Raw genomic sequence first — 18,083 nt, forward strand, 5'->3', positions numbered from 1 at the left:
ATAAAACACAAAAATTGCATCGGAATTAAATGCAAAATGCACAATGACGACTTAAGTACAGAAAACTGAGTTTTCTTAGTTTCTATGATTTGAGCCATTCCTGTGTCACCAGTTTTAGATTCCGATGCACAACTGCAGGTTTAATGGACCTTAAAATTGACGATGAAAGACATAAATTGCATCGGAATTAAACACAAATCTCACAATGCCCACTTCAGTATAAGAAGGCTGAGTGTTCTTACGGTCTATGATTTAAGCCTTTCCTGGGAGACCAGTTTTAGATTGCGATGCTTCACTTCAGGTTTACTGTATCCCTTGGACCTTCACATTGACGATGAAACACAGAAATTGCATCGGTATTAAATACATAAGGCACAATGCCGACTTAAGTACAAGAATACTGAGTCTTCTTACCGTCTATGAATTGAGCCTTTCCTGTGATACCAGTTTTAGATTCCGATGCTTCACTTCCGGTTTACTGTGTTCCTTGGACCTTCACATTGACGATGAAACACACAAATTGCATCGAAAGTAAATACAAAAGCACAATGCCGATTTAAGTACAAGTAGACTGAGTTTTCCTACCGACTATGATTTGAGCCTTTCCTGTGAGACCAGTTTTTTATTCCGATGATCACTTAAGGTTTACTGTACCCCTTGGACCTTCACTTTGGCGATGAAACACAGAAATAGCATCGGAATTAAATACAAAAGGTGCAACGCCGTCTTAAGTACAAGTAGGTTGAGTCTTCTTACCATCTATGTTTGAGCCGTTCCTGTGTCAACAGATTTAGATACCGATGCTTCACTTCAGGTTTATTGTATCCCTTGGGCCTTTACTTGGACGATGAAACACAGAAATTGCAATGGCATTAAATACAAAAGTCACAATGCCCACTGAAGTACAAGAAGACTGAGTCTTCTTACTGTCTATGTCTCGAACCTTCCCTGTGTCACCTGTTTTAGATTCCGATACACAACTGCAGGTATACTGTATCCCTTGTACATTCACATTGAGAATGAAACACAGAAATTGGAACGGAATTCAATACAAAAGGCACATTGCCAACTTAAGTACAAGAAAACTGAGTCTTCTTACTGTTATTTTTTTTTTTTTTTGAGCCTTTTCTGTGTCACCAGTGTTAGATTCCGATGCTCAACTACAGGTTGTCTGTATCCCTTTGACCTTCACATTGACGATTAAACACAAAAATTGCATCGGAATTAAATGCAAAATGCACAATGACGACTTAAGTACAGAAGACTGAGTTTTCTTAGTTTCTATGATTTGAGCCTTTCCTGTGTCACCAGTTTTAGATTCCGATGCACAACTGCAGGTTTACTGCATCCCTTGGACCATCACATTGACGATGAAACACATAAATTGCATCGGAATTAAACACAAAAGTCACAATGCCCACTTAAGTACAAGAAGACTATGTGTTCTTACGGTCTATGTTTTGAAATTTTCCTGTGACACCAGTTATAGATGCCGATGTTTCACTTCAGGTTTACTGTATCCCTTGGACTTTCATATTGATGATTAAACACAAAAATTGGATCGGAATTAAATGCAAAAGGCACAATGCCGAATTAAGTACAAGAAGACTGAGTCTTCTTACCGTCTATGTTTGAGCCTTTCCTGTGATACCAGTTTTAGATGCCGATGTTTCACTTCAGGTTTACTGTATCCCTTGGACCTTCAATATGAAGATGAAACACAAGAATTTCATCGGAATTAAACACAAAAAGCACAATGCCGACTTAAGTACAAGAAGACTGAGTCTTCTTACTGTCAATGTTTCTAGCCTTTCCTATGGACCCAGTTTTAGATTCCGATTCTTCACTTCAGTTTAACTGAATCCCTTGGACCCTCACATTGAAGAAGAAACACAAAAATTGCATAGGAATTAAATACAAAAGGCACAACGCCGACTTAAGTACAAGAAGACAGACTTTTCATAGTATCTATGTTTTGAGCCTTTCCTGTGTCACCAGTCTGACATTCTGATGCACGACAGCAGGTTTACTGTATCCCTTGGACCTTCACATTGTCGATGAAACACAGAAATTGCATCGGAAATAAATACAAAAGGCACAATGCCGACTTAAGTACAAAATGACGGAGCCTTCTTACTGTCTATGTTTGAGCCTTTCCTGTGATGCCAGATTTAGATTCCGATGCTTCACTTCAGTTTTACTGTATCCCTTGGACCTTCACTTTGTCGATGAAACACAAAAATTGCATCGGAATTAAATACAAAAGGCACAATTATGACTTAAGTTCAAGGAGACTGATTTTTCTTAGGGTCTATGATTTGACCCTTTTCTATGTCACCAGTTTTACATTCCGATGCACAACCGCAGGTTTACTGTATCCCTTGAAACTTCACATTGACGATGAAACACAGAAGGAGACTGATTTTTCTTAGTGTCTATGATTTGACCCTTTTCTATGTCACCAGTTTTACATTCCGATGCACAACCGCAGGTTTACTGTATCCCTTGAAACTTCACATTGACGATGAAACACAGAAATTGCATCGGTATTAAATACAAAAGGCACAATGCCGACTTAAGTACAAGAATACTGAGTCTTCTTACCGTCTATGAATTCAGCCATTCCTGTGAGACCTGTTTTAGATTGCGATGCACAACAGCAGGTATGCTGCATCCCATGGACCTTCTCTTTGACAATGAAACGCAAAGATTGCATCTGAATTAAATACAAAATGCACAATGCCGGCTTAAGCACAAGTAGACTCACTTTTCTTAGTGCCTATGATTTGAGCCTTTCCTGTGAAACCAGTTTTAGATTCCGATGAAAAAATGCAGGTTTACTGTATCCCTAGGCCCTTCACTTTGAAGAATTGCATCGGAATTAAATAGAAATTGCACAATGCCGACTTAAATACAAAAAGACTGAGTCTTCTTACTGTCTATGTTTTGAGCCTTTCCTGTGAGACCAGTTTAGATTCCGATGCTACACATCAGGTTTACTGTATCCCTAGGACCTTCAGTCTGATGATGAAACACAAGAATAGAATTAGAATTAAATACGAAATGCAAAATGCCAACTTAAGTACAAGAAGACTGACTTTTCTTAGTGTCTATGTTATGCGCCTTTCCTGTGTCACCTGTTTTAGATTCCGATGCTTAACTTCAGGTATCCTATATCCCTTGGACCTTCACTTTGACGATGAAACCCCAAAATTGCATCGGAATTAAGTACAAATGGCACAATCTCGACTTAAGTACAAGAAGACTGCTTTTTCTTAGTATCTTTGTTTTTAGCCTTTCCTATGTCACCAGTTTTAGATTCCGATGCTTCACTTCCGGTTTACTGTATCCCTTGGACCTTCACATTGACGAAGAAACACAGAAATTCTGTCGAAATTAAATACAAAAATCACAATGCAGTTTGAATGCAAAAAGACTGAGTCTTCTTACTGTTTATGCTTTGAGCCTTTCCTGTGAGACCGTTTTTGAATTCCGATGCTTCAATTCGGGTTTACTGTATCCCTTGGACCCTCACTTTGACGATGAAACACAGCAATTGCAACGGAATTAAATACAAAAGGCACAATGTCGACGTAAGTACAAGAAGACTGCTTTTTCTTAGTATCTTTGTTTTTAGCCTTTCCTGTGAGATCAGTTTTAGATTCCGATGTTTCACTTCAGGTTTACAGTATCCCTTGGACCGTCACTTTGACGATGAAACACAAAAATTGAAGCGGAATGAAATGCAAAAGGCACAATGCCGAATTAAGTACAAGAAGACTGAGTCTTCTTACTGTCTATGCTTTGAACCTTTCCTGTGAGACCAGTTTTAGATTCCGATGCTTCACTTCAGGATTACTGTATCCCTTGTACCTTTACTTTGCCGTTGAGTCTCAAAAATTGCACCGGAATTAAATGCAAAAGGCACAATGCCGACTTAACTACAAGAAGACTGAGTCTTCTTACCGTCTATGTTTTGAGCCTTTCCTGTCAGACCAGATTTAGGTTCAGATGCTTCACATCACGTTTACTGTATCCCTTGGACCTTCACTTTGACGATGAAACCTAAAAATTGCATCGGAATTAAATACAAAAGGTAAAATGCCGACATAAGTACAAGAGCACTAACTTTTCTTAGTGTCTATGTTTTGAGCCTTTCCTGTGTCACCAGTTTTACATTCCGATGCACCACTGCAGGTTTACTGTAGCCCTTGGACCTTCACATTGACGATGAAACATAGAAATAGCATCGGAATTTAATACAAAAGGCACCGTGCCGACGTATGTACAAGGAGACGTAGTCTTCTTACTCTCTGTGCTTTGACATTTTCCTGTGAGACCTGTTTCACATTCTGATATTTCACTTCAGGTTTACTGTATCCCTTGGACTTTCAGTCTGACAGTGGAACACAAATTGTGCATCGGAATTAAATACAAAGGGCACAATGCCAACTTAAGTACAAGAAGACAGACGTTTCTTAGTTTCTATGTTTTGAGACTTTCTTGCGTCACCAGTTTTAGATTCCGATGCACAACTGCAGGTTTACTGTATCCCTTGAACGCTCACATTGACGATGAAGCACAGAAATTGCATTGGGACTGAATACAAGAGGAACAATGCTGACTTCTATCCAGGGGGTGCAGCGCCTCAAACAGTCTGTGTTTGAAACTTTCCGGGAGTCCATCATTAATTACCGATGCACCAATGCAGGTTTACTGTAGCCCGTGGACCTTTACATTCTCGATGAAACACAGAAATTGCATCGGGATGAATACAAAATTGTCATTGCCGACTTCTGTCCAGGGGGAGTAACGCCTGAAATACTCTGTAATTAAAACTTTCCTGGGAGTCTAGTAGTAGTTTCCGGTGCACCACTACAGGTTTTTTTGTAACCCTTGGACATTTATATTGTCGGTGAAACTCAGATATTTCATCGGGATTGAATACAAAAGGCACTATGCCGTCTTCTGTCCAGAGGGATTGGCGCCCCAAACAGTCTGTGATTGAAACTTTCGTAGGAGTCCAGTATTAGTTTCCGATGCACCACTGCAGGTACCGGTAAAATTTGGCCGTCTACATACGCGATGAATTACAGAAATTGCATCGGGATTCAATACAAAATGCACATTATCGACTTCTATCCAGGGGGAGCAACGCCTCAAAGAGTCTGTGAGCGAAACTTCCCTGGGAGTCCTGTATTAGATTTCGTTGCACCACTGCAGGTTTGCTGTAACCGTTTCACGTTTACATTGGCGATAAAACACAGAAATGTCATCGAGATTGCGTACAGAGGGAACAAAGCCTACTTCTGTCCAGGGGGGGGGGGGGCGTAACGCCTAAAACAGTTTGTGATTGAAACATTCCTTGGAGTCCAGCATCAGTTTCCGGTTTACGATGCACCACTGCTGGTTTCCTGTAAAACGCGGCCCATTACATACACAATGAAACACAGAAATTGCATCGGGATTCAATACAAAATGCACATTGTTGACATCTGTCTAGGGGCAGTATCGCCTCAAACAGTCTCTGATTGAAACATTCCTGGGAGTCCAGTGTTTGATTTCGATGCACCACTTCATGCTTTCTGTAACTCTTGGACCCTTACATTGACGATGAAACACAGAAATTGCATTTGGGCTGAATACAAAAGGCACCATGCCAACTTCTGTCCAGGGGGATTAACGCCTCTACAGTCTGTGATTGAAACATTCCTTTGGGTCTAGTATTAGATTCTGATGCACCACGGCAGGTTTTCTGTAACCCTTGGACCTTTACATTGACAATGAAACACAGAGATTGCATCGGGATTGAATACAAAAGGCACATTGCCCTCTTCCGTCAAGGGGGAGTAACGCATCAAATAGTCTGTGGCTGGAACTTTCCTGGGAGTCCTGCGTTAGATTCCGATGCGCCACTGCAAGTCTTCTGTAACCCTTGGACCTTTACATAGACGATGAAACACAGAAATATAATCGGGATTGAATACAAGTGGAACAATGTCGACTGCTTTGCAGGGGGAGTAACGCCTCAAACCGTCTGTGACTGAAACTTTCCTGGGAGTCCAGTATTAGATTCCGTTGCAGCACTACAGGTTTTCTGTAACCCCAGGACTTATACATTTATGATGCAACTCATTAGTTGCATCGGGATCGAATAAAAAAGGCTCATTGCCGATTTCTGGCCAAGGGAGTATCGCCTCAAACAGTCTGTGATTGAAACTTTCCTGGGAGTCCAGTTTTTGTTTCCGATGCAACACTGCCAGTTTTCTGTAACCCTTGAAACGTTACATTGACAATGAAACACAGAGATTGAATCGGGATTGAATAGAAAAGGCACAATGAAGACTTCTGTGCAGGGGGAGTAAAACCTCAAATGACTGTGATTGAAACATTCCAGGGAGTCCAGTATTAGATCCCGTTGAACCACTGAAGGTTTTCTATAAGCCTTGGACATCTACATTAACGATGAAACACAGATTTTGCATCGGGATTGAAAACAATTGGAACAATGCCGCCTTCCGTTCAGGGGGAATAACGCCTCAAACAGTCTGTGATTGAAACTTTCCTGGAAGTTCAATATTAGATTCCGAGGCACCACTGCAGGTATTCTGCAACCCTTTGACTTTCACGTTGAGGATGAAACATAGAAATTGTATCGGGACTGAATACAGGAAGAACAATGAGGAGTAAAGCCACAAACAGTCTGTGATGGAATCTTTCCTGGGAGTCCAGTATTAGATTCTGATGCACCAGTGCCGATTTTCTGTATGCCTTGGACCTTTATATTGTCTATGAATCACAGAAATCGCATCGAAATTGAATACAAGAGAAACAATGACGACTTCTGTCCGGTGGGAGTATCGCCCCAAAATTCCATGATTGAAACTTTACCGGGAGTCCAGTATTAGTTTCCGATTCACTAGTGCAGGTTTACTGTAACCCTATATTGCATCGTGATTGATTGCAAGAGGAATATTGCCGTTTCCTGTCAAGTGGAGTAACGCCTCAAACAGTCTGTGATTGAAACTTTCTTGGGAGTCCTGTGTTAGTTTCCTTTGCACCACTGCTCGTTTATTGTAATCCTCGGACCTTTACATTGACGATGAAACACAGAGATTGCATCGTGATTGAATATAAAGATCACAATTCCCCCTTCTGTCCGAGGGGAGTAACGCCTGGTACAGTCTGTGATTGAAACATTCCTTTGAGTCCAGTATTCGTTTCCGATGCACCACTGCAGTTTTTCTGTAAGCCTTGGACCTTAACATTGACGATGAAACACAAAATTTGTATCGGAATTGAATACAAGAGGAACAATGCCGACTTCTGTCCAGGGGGAGTAACGCCTCAAACAGTCTGTGATTGAAACTTTCCTGGGAATCCTGTAATAGATTCCGGTGCACCACTGCAGGTTTTCTGTTATCTGTAGGACCTTCACATTGACGATGAAGCACAGAAATTGCATCAGAATTGAATACAAGCGGAACAATGCCGACTTCTATCCAGGGGGTGTAACGCCTCAAACAGTCTGTGATTGAAACTTTCCGGGATTCCATCATTAGTTTCCGATGCACCAATGCAGGTTTACCTTTACATTCACGATGAAACGCAGAAATTGCGTCGGGATGACTACAAAATGCACACTGCCGACTTCTGTCCAGGGGGAGTAACGCCTGAAAGAGTCTATGATTAAAACTTTCCTGGGAGTCCAGTAGTACTTTACCGGTGCACCACTACAGGTCTTTTGTAACCCTTGGACCTTTACATTGTCGATGAAACTCAGAGATTTCATCGGGAGTGAATACAAAAGGCGCAATGCCGACTTCTGTCAAGGGGGAGTAGCGCCTCAAACAGTCAGTAATTGAAACATTCATGGGAGTCCAGTTTTAGTTTCCAATGCACCACTGCATGTTTCCTGGAAAACTTGGCCCTTTACATATACGATGAAACACAGAAATTGCAACGGGATTGAATACAAAAGGCACATTTCCGACATCTGTCCAGGGGGAGTAACGACTCAATTATTCTGTGATTGAAACTTTCCTGGGAGTCCAGTATTAGATTTCGATCAACCACTGCAGGTATTCTGTAACGCTTGTACGTTTACACTGTCGATGAAGCACAGAAATTACATCGGGATTAAACAGAAAAGGCACAATGCCGACTTTGGTCCAGGGGGAGTTACGCCTCAAACAGTCTGTGATTGAAACTTTCGTGGATGTGCAGTATTAGATTCCAATGCACCACTGCAGGTTTTCCGTAACCCTTGGTCCAATACATTGACGATGAAACACAGAAATTGCCTCGTGATTGAATACAAGAGGAACAATGACAACTTTTGTCCAGGTGGAGTATGGCTTCAAACAGTCTTCGGTTTGAACCTTTCATGGGAATCCAGTAATAGATTCCGATACATGAACGGAAGAGCACTGTAAACCTTGGACCTTCACAGTGACGATGAAACACAGAGATTCCATTGGGATTAAATACAAAAGGCACAATGCCGTCTTCTTTCCAGGGGGAGTAACGCCTCAAACAGTTAGTAATTGAAACTTTCCTGGGAGTCCAGTATTAGATTCCGATGCACGACTGTAGGTTTTCTGCAACCCTTGGACTCTCACATTGACGATAAAACATAGAAATTGTATCGGGACTGAATACGGGAAGAACAATGTGAACCCATGTCTAGGGGGAGTAAGGCTTCAAACAGTCTGTGACTGAAGCTTTCCCGCGAGTCCAGTATTAGATTCCGATATACCAGTGCAGATTTTCTGTATGCCATGGACCTTTACATTGTGTATGAAACACAGAAATTGCATCAGAATTGAATGCAAGTGGAAAAAGTACGACTTCTATCCGGGGGGAGTATCGCCCCAAAAGTCTGTGATTCAAACTTTCCTGGGAGTCCAGTATTAGTTTCCGATTCACTAGTGCAGGTTTACTGTAACCCTTTTACCTTTACATTGATGATGAAACACAGAGATTGCATCGAGGTTAAGTACAAAATGCACAATGGCGACTTCTGTCCAGGGGGAGGACCGCCTCATACAGTTTGTGATTGAATCATTCCTGGGAGTCCAGTATTACATTCCGATGAAACACTGCAGGTTTTCTATAACCCTTGGACGTTTCCATAGACGATGAAACACAGAAAGTACATCGTGATTGAATACCAGAGGAACAATGACGCCTTGTTTCCAGAGGGAGTATGGCTTGAAACAATCTGCGGTTCGAACCTTTCATGGCAATATAGGAATTGATTCTGATACACGGCTGGAAGCTCACTGTAAACCTTGGACCTTTACGTTGACGATGAAACACAGAAAATACATCGTGATTAAATGCACTCGGAACAATGCCGGCTTCTGTCCAGGGGGAGCAACGCCTCAAACAGTCTGTGATTGAAACTTCCGTGGGAGTCCTGTGTTAGTTTCCTATGCACCACTGCGTGATTATTGTAATCCTTGGAACTTTACATTGACGATGAAACATCGAGATTGCATCGTGATTGAATACAAAAATCTCAATGCCGACTTCTGTCCAGGGGGAGCAACACCTCAAACAGCATGGGATTGAAACTTTTCTGAGACTCCAGTATTGGATTCTGATGCATCACTGCAGGGTTTCTGTTACCCTTGGACCGTTACATTGACGACGAGAGACAGAAATTACATCGTGATTGAATACGAAAGGAACAATGACAACTTGTGTCCACGTGGAGTATGGCTTCAAACAGTCTGTGGTTTGAACGTTTCACGGGAATCCAGTTATGGATTCCGATACAAGACTGGAGGCTCACTGTAACCCATCGACCCTTATATTGACGATGAAACTTGCCACGAGATTAAATACAATAGGCACAATGCCGACTTCTGTCCAGGGGGTGTAGCGCCCCAAACAGTCTGTGATTGAAACTCTCATGGGAGTACAGTATTAGTTTCCGATGCACCACTGCAGGTTTCCTGTAAAACGTGGCCCTTTACATACACGATGAAACACAGAAATTGCATCGGTATTCAGTACAAAATGCACATTTTCGACTTCTGTCCAGGGGAGTAAGGCCTCAAACAGTCTGTGATTGAAATATTCCTGTGAGTCCAGTGTTAGATTCCGATGCACCACTGCTGGTATTCTTTAACCCTTGGACCTTTACATTGACGATGAAACACAGAAATTGCAACGGGATTGAATACAAGAGTAACAATGCCAACTCCTGTCAAGAGGAGTAAGGTGTCAAACAGTTTGTGGTTAGAACCTCTCATGGGAAACTAGTAATAGATTCCGATAGACGGTTGCTGGCTCACTGTAACACTTGAATCTACACATTGATAATGAAACACAGATATTGCATCATGACTGAATACAAAAGGCACAATGCCGACGTCTGTCCAGGGGGTTAAAACCTGTATGCCTTGGACCTTTACATTGTCGATGAAACACAGAAATTGCATCGGGATTGAATACAAAAGTCGTAATGCCGACTTCTGTCCAGGTGGGGTATCGTTTAAAACAGGTTGTGTTGGAAACTTTCCTGGAAGACCAGTATTAGATTTAGATCCTCCACGGCAGGTTTACTGTAACCTTTGGGCCTTCACATTGACAATGAAACGCAAAATTGCATCGGTATATAATAAAAAAGGCACAATGCCGAAATCTATTCAGGGAGAGTAACGTCTCAAGCAGTCTATGCTTTGAACTTTCCTGGAGATCCGGTGTTTAATTCCGATGCATTGCGGCTCGTTTACTGCAATCCTTGGACCACACACAGACGGTGACACACAGAAATGGCATCGGGATTGAATACAAAATGCACAATGTCAAATTCTGTGATTGGCTAGTAACGCTTCAAACAGTCTGTTCCTTGAACCTTTCCTGGGAGACCAGTATAACATACCGATAGACCACGGCTGGTTTACTGTAATCCTTGGACCATCACATTGACGAAGAAACAAGAAATTGTAACGTGATTGAATACAAATGTCAAAATGCCGACTTATGTCCAGGGGGAATAGAGCATCAAACAGACTGTGTTGGAAACTTTCCTGGGAGACCAATTTCAGATTCCAATACACCACGGCCGGTATTCTCTAACCCTTGGACCTTCACATTGACGATGAAACACAGAAATTGCATCAGGATGAAAAACAAAGTGCATAATGCCGACCTCTGTCCAGGTGGAGAAACGCCTCAAACAGTCTGTGTTTGAACCATTCCTGGGAGTCCAATGGTAGGTTGCAATGCACCGCTACAGATTTACTGTAGCCCTTGGACCATTATATTGACGGTGAAAGGCTAAAATTGCGTAGGGATTAAATAAAAAAGACACAACGCCGATTTCTGTCTATGGCGAGTAACGCTTCAAACAGTCTGTATTGGCAACTTTTCTGGAAGACCAGTATTAAATTGGGAATCACCACTGCGGGTTTAATGTAACCCTTGGACTTTCACATTGACTATGAAACACAGAAATTGCATCGGGATTGAAACGAAAGGCACAATGTCGGCTTCTTTCCAAAGATAATAACGTCTCTAAAGTTCTGTGCTTTGGAACCATTCCTGGGAGTCCAGCAATAGATTCCGATGCAACACTGCCGGTTCAGCCATCGCCGTCTGCTGACGGCTGCGCCGGCGCGGTTCTGCCCATGTGAGCACTTGCTGACTGTACGTCACATTGCCATGTACTCTGGATGCCATTTTAGCGGATGACCCAGGAGCATCTGCTCGCGTTCTTAGTTTTATCCACCTGATAGACCTGTCTAAGGACATTTGATTAAACTGTTTTCTATCAATCTTTTGTCTTTTATAGTTTTGTCCTTTTTAGTTGCTGTTTTAATCTTGTGCCTCGCAGTGCATTCATTACTTAGTCAGGGCGCTAATGACCACTGTAGTTGTGCGCCCTGGTGCTTCACACTGACTTTGAATCACAGATATTGCATCGGACTGAATACAAAAGGCACAGTGACGACTTCTGCCCAGTGGGAGTAACGCTCCAAACAGTCTGTGCTTTGAACACTTCCTGGGAGTCCAGTAGTAGATTCCGATTTACCACTGCTGGTTTACTGTAACCCTTTGACCTTCACATTGATGGTGAAACACAGAATTTGCTTCGGGATTGAATAAAAAGGGCACAACGCCAACTTTTGTCCATGGCGGGTATCGCCACAAACAGTCTGTGTTCGAATCTTTCCTGGGAGACCAGTATTAGATTCCGATGCACCACTACAGGATTTCTGTAGCCCTTCGACCATAACATTGACGACGAAACATAGGAATTGCATCGGGATTGAATACTAAAGTCACAATGCCAATTTCTGTCCAGTGGGGAGTAATGTTTCAATCAGTCTGTGCTATGTACCTTTCTTGATAATCCAATAGTAGATTCCGATGCACCACTGCAGGTTTACTGAAAATCTTGGACATTCACATTGACGTTGAAACACAGAAATTGCATCTGGATTAAATAAAGAAGGCAAAATGCCGACTACTGTACAGGGGGAGTAACGCTTCAAACAAACTGTGATCTGAACCTTTCCTGGGAGTATATTATAAGATTCAGATGCATCTCGGCAGGTATAGTACATTATGATGAAACACAGCTATTGCATCGGGATTGAATACAAATGCCCAATGCTGACTTCGGTCCAGGGGGAGAAACGCTTCAAACGGTCTGTGCTGGAACTTTTCCTCGGAGTCTAGCAGCAGATTACGATGCACCACTGCAAGTTTACTGTAATCCTTCGGCATCTACATTGACGATGAGACAATGAAATTGCATCGGGATTGAATACAAAAGGCACAATGCCGAGTTCTGTTCAGGTGGAAGAAACACTCCAAAAAATCTGTGCTTTGAACCTTTACTTTGAAACCAGTATTAAATTCCGATGCACCACTGCAGGATTACTGTAACCCTTGGTCGTTCACATTGACGATGAAACACAGAATTTGCATCGGTATTGAATAAAAAAAGCACAATGGCGACTTCTGCCAGGGGGAGTCATGCCTCTAAAATTCTGAGTTTGAATCATTCCTGTGAGACCAGTATTACATTCCAATACACCATGAAAGATTAACTGTATCCCTTGGACCTTTACATTGCCGATGAAAAAACAGAAATTGTATCAGGATTGAATAAAAAAGGCACAATGCCGACTTCTGTCCAGGGGGGTAACGCCTCAAACAATCTGAGATGGAATATTTTGTGGTGTCACCGCCAGACACCACACTTGCTAGGTGGTAGCCTTTGAATCGGCCGCGGTCCGTTAGTATACGTCGGACCCGCGTGTCGCCACTGTCAGTGATTGCAGACCGAGCGCCGCCACACGGCAGGTCTAGAGAGACTTCCTAGCACTCGCCCCAGTTGTACAGCCGACTTTGCTAGCGATGGTTCACTGACAAATTACGCTCTCATTTGCCGAGGCAATAGTTAGCATAGCCTTCAGCTACTGCATTTGCTACGACCTAGCAAGGCGCCATTATCATTTGCTGCTAATCTTGTGATGCCTGTACCGTCAGATCCATGTTCACTAATTATGGATTAAAGTTAAGTATTCCAGCAGCTACGTACCTTTCTTGATAGTATAATTACTTTACCAGTTCCAGACCTCACGTCAGCCTGCGTGAGCTTAAACGCGTGCCTTTCGGCTACCTTCTAGTGGCTAGGCTGTCTTGCCAAGCCACTACACATTTCTTGTGAGACTAGTATTGAAATCTGATGAACCACGGCAGGTTACTGTAAACATTGGTGCATCACACTGATAATGAATTACAGAGATTGCATCGGATTGAATACAAAAGGCTGAATCCCGACTTATGTCCAAGGGGAGTAACGCTTCAAACAATCAGAGTAGGTATCTTTCCTGGCAGACCAGTAATAGATTCCGATGCACCACGGCAGGTTACTGTAACCATTGGTCCGTCCTTCACGTTGACAATGAAACACAGAAATTGCATCGGAATGAAATAAAAGGCACAGCGCTGACTTGTGTCCAGGGGAAGAAAGGCCTCAAACAGTTTGTTTTGGAACCCTTCCCGTGACACCAGCAGTAGACTACGGAGCACAATTGGAGGTTTACTGTAACTCTTGGACATTTGCATTAACGATGAAACACAAAAATCGCACAAAGGGCACAATGACGACCTCGGTCCAGGGCGAGAGACTCTTCAAGCAGTCCGTGCTGGAACCTTTCCTGTGAGAGCAGTAGTAGATTACGATGCACCACTGCAAGTTAAGTGTAACCCTTGGACCTTCACATTGATGATGAAACACAGAAATTGCATCGGGATTGAATACAAAAGGCACAATTCCGAGTTCTGTTCAGGGGTCGTAACGCCGCAAACAGTATGTGCTTTGAACCTTTCCTTTGAGACCAGAATTAAATTCCGATGCACCACTGCAGGATTACTGTAACCCTTGAACCATCACATTGACGATGAGACACAGAAATTTCATCGGGGTTGAATATAAAATGCACAATGCCGACTTCTGTCCAGGGGCAGTAACGCTTCAAACAGTCTGTGCTTTGAACCTTTCCTGGGAGACCAGTATTAGATTTTGATGCACTACTGCAAGTTTGCTGTGAGCCTTATACCTTCACACAAAGTGCACAATGCCGACATCTGTCCAGGGGGAGTAACGCTTCAAACGGTGTGTGCTTTGAACCTTTAACGGGGTCTAGTAGTAGATTCCGACGCACGACTGCAGTTTATTTCCATGTTATGATATTTTTAAAAGGTGAATATGTTCCGCCACTAGACTTTAGATTTGCAGTTCAGCTTAAGTATGATTTGCATGCATATCCCGTATCACAGCTGTCTATGAGTTTGCAATATAAAAGTTTCTAGCTATAAAACAAAAATAATGACATTCCGAAGAAAATATCCAGTGTGACAGAAAGTGTCTCAGATAGTTCGCTTTTAGAACCAGTGTTTAGGCGACGATACTGAAAATTTTGTTTTCAAATTAATCCACCTTCGAACTGTGTTTGGAACCAGTAACAGAAAAGTGACCCCTAAAGTGCAAAAAGAAACCAGTACGAAATTTTATAAAGTGATGGTGATTACTTCGTTAGACCTGCCAGATTAGTCAAGGGCGTTAATGCGCTGCTTCCTGGACTCGCATAGGCGCCCCGGCTATGGATCGTAACCCCCCAGCAGATTACCGACGACGGCCAGTCAGCCTGGATGTGGTTTCTAGGCGGTTTTCCACATCCCACCAGGTGGATACTGGGCTCTTCCCCCCCCCCCCCCCCCCACGCCATACGTTTCAGATACACTACTCGCAGACATTTCAAAACGTTCGCACTATTTCATGGCTAGCACTAGACACATACAGCTGAGGTACACCAATTCCATCACGGGGAGTATGGGGTACAAGAGGAAGTGCATCCAGCCACCCACTAACCCTAACATCGCCAAATCAATGGTATCAAGGCAGACCCCACGCTAAAGTGTGACAAAGGCCCAAAGGATATTAATGATGATGGATGATGGTGATTACTTTGTTAAAGTGTGACAAAGATCTAAGGATATTAATGATGCTGGATGATGGTGATTACTTTGTTACACTATGTAAATGAAACTTTGGAGACCATGAAAAGAAAGAACAGTGACGTGATTGGAAATCATGGAACAGAATGAAATATTTTCAACATGAAAATCGAATGGATCTTGAAAAATAGATACAAAACCTCATGAGAATGCCAGGTTCTACAGAAAATCGTGAACTACAATTATAATGGGAAAAGAGTTGTTGGAGGACTTCAGAAAAGATTGAAATGATTCTGTTTGTTAGGTTTGGAAGGGGCGATAGCTTAATTCTTGAAAGGAAAATGATGATGTGAGGTGTATCCATTTGCGTAACGCATTTTTGTTTAATCGCTATTGGGTAGAGGGGATGGAGAGATCGCATTCCTGACTATGGTTATAAAGTTAATGTTAAGCTGACTATGGTTATAAAGTTAATGTTAAGTTTGTGGTCATGGATACCCAACCCATTACGTTCAGACTTGATCGTATGGCCCATTTTTGGATGTACAACCTTCTTGACTTTATCTATAAAACTGAAATTTAGGAATAAATGAAACACAAAAACTATTTCTTACTCATATTTGCTGCGAACGTTGTAATATTACTGATGTTAGGCAAATGATATTACAACCAGTGTCTGCTGATATAGACATGAACAAAGATTACAAGTCAACCACATGTGCATCTCACACGTCAAACTACCGTTGCATAAGAAAAGGTAAAGGTGCACTTACCCTGCGTATGACCTTTTTATTGCTAGAGTTCCCGTGAAAAATGGTAGGAAGTGAACACGGTGAATAATTAATCGGATGTGGATAAAGAACAATACTGCTTCTTCGTAACTTTCTGTGTTTCATACACGAAGTTGATTTGTACTTTCTTTCACTCGGAGCAATTTTTAGCCCCAATTTCGTAAATGGAGATATAGTCGGAAAAAAAACCAAAGCGACTGGTGATAGTACACAGTAGCAATTGAAAATCAGACTGGCTACGACGTACGACAACGAATTACCAACAGGAGCGTACAACGGTTGAGTAGCACGCGCTATAAGTACACGTCAGTTCAGCAAAGTATTAATGAAACGCAAAATAGATACAAAATGGAAGCTACAGTGATTAAACTCTAGCACTTCGAAATGTGTATCAACACTAAGGGAATTTTGAAAGTCATATATAATGTCTTTTACATTTCGTGTATTTACGAACTGCATAGCAAACAAAACCACGCAAACCGCCCCGCATTTCAAGCAAAGAAATAACGACTACACTGTGCTTCAGTATCTTTGTCTCTCATAATAAGTAATATCGTTGAATGAAACTTGCAAAGCTGTTGAGTCCATATTAAAGGCCTGTCATGAAAGTGAGGCGGTAAACACAGCATCCAAATTCTGCAACTTGTAATCAATGCGCTTTCCACTGCTACGTCTCTTACCTGATACCGTGCGCAACACATCACTTATCTTTCCGTGCTCGTGCCACGGCACGTAGTACGGCTTCCTCTTCGCCTCGGGCACAGCGACGGGAACACTTCCCGACGCGCTCCGACTGAAGGGATGCGTTTCCGCGGATATGACTTCAGCGATCGTCAACTGTCATTTATTGTTGCGTGAGCCGTGCCTTCAATGTTATCGCTTTGGAGGATGAAAGTCAAGCCGTCACATAGACTCCGTGACCAAGAAGAGCAATGGTAATCATTTCAGAGCGTTAAACCCGAGTGGAGATTCTCGCAAGTGACATGCGAAACCCGCATGCAGCCGCGCAGGAAGTATTTGAGGCTTCTTTTACACTGTTCGTGTCAGTTGTTTATGTGAATAACTGACCACACCCGTTAGCAAAATGTGAGCTTCGAGCTTAATTGACATCCAACTACAATATGTGTCTCGAAAACTGAATTTAACTTTGCCGTAAATAGGATCGATCTAAAATTGTTACCACTCTCCGAGAAATTATTATTTGGCTTTTTGCCGACGAGTTAAAAAGCATGTAATATTTAATAGAATCATATATGTAAATGGCTTTCTATTCGATCTTTACATTTAATGAATATAGTTTCTGGATAATTGAAGCTGTTCATTGTGTGTATGTGTGTGTGTGTGTGTGTGTGTGTGTGTGTGTGTGTGTGTGGTGACCACGTGTTTCATCTCATTTATTTGATGTTTTCCCTTTGAGAATGCTATATGTCTACATCATCACCTACAAATAGACGTCACGGCTTAGGAATAGTCTGAGGTAAAGCCATGAAACTAAGTAGGTGGTAAATAAAATTTATATACAATGCAAGTTCTGAGTAAAAAGTAACAATAATTCCATTTTTTCTTTCACACAGGAAACGTACCGTACTCTAAAATTAATACTAATCATTCTACAAACGACGACCTAGAAGTGAAGATAGTTTTAATTACAGCTATTCACGTTAGAATTTCCAATTGGGAAATATTAAGCTGAATGGTTGTAACGCACAACAGACTTGGTTAAAGGTGGTTGTGTTGTTAAAGACGGTGTTTTGACTGCCAACTGCAGTGTTTTTCCGCTGTATAGTATAAAGACGTAAGTGCAAA

Source organism: Schistocerca americana, unplaced genomic scaffold (assembly GCF_021461395.2).
Source record: "Schistocerca americana isolate TAMUIC-IGC-003095 unplaced genomic scaffold, iqSchAmer2.1 HiC_scaffold_31, whole genome shotgun sequence".
NCBI lineage: Eukaryota > Metazoa > Arthropoda > Insecta > Orthoptera > Acrididae > Schistocerca > Schistocerca americana.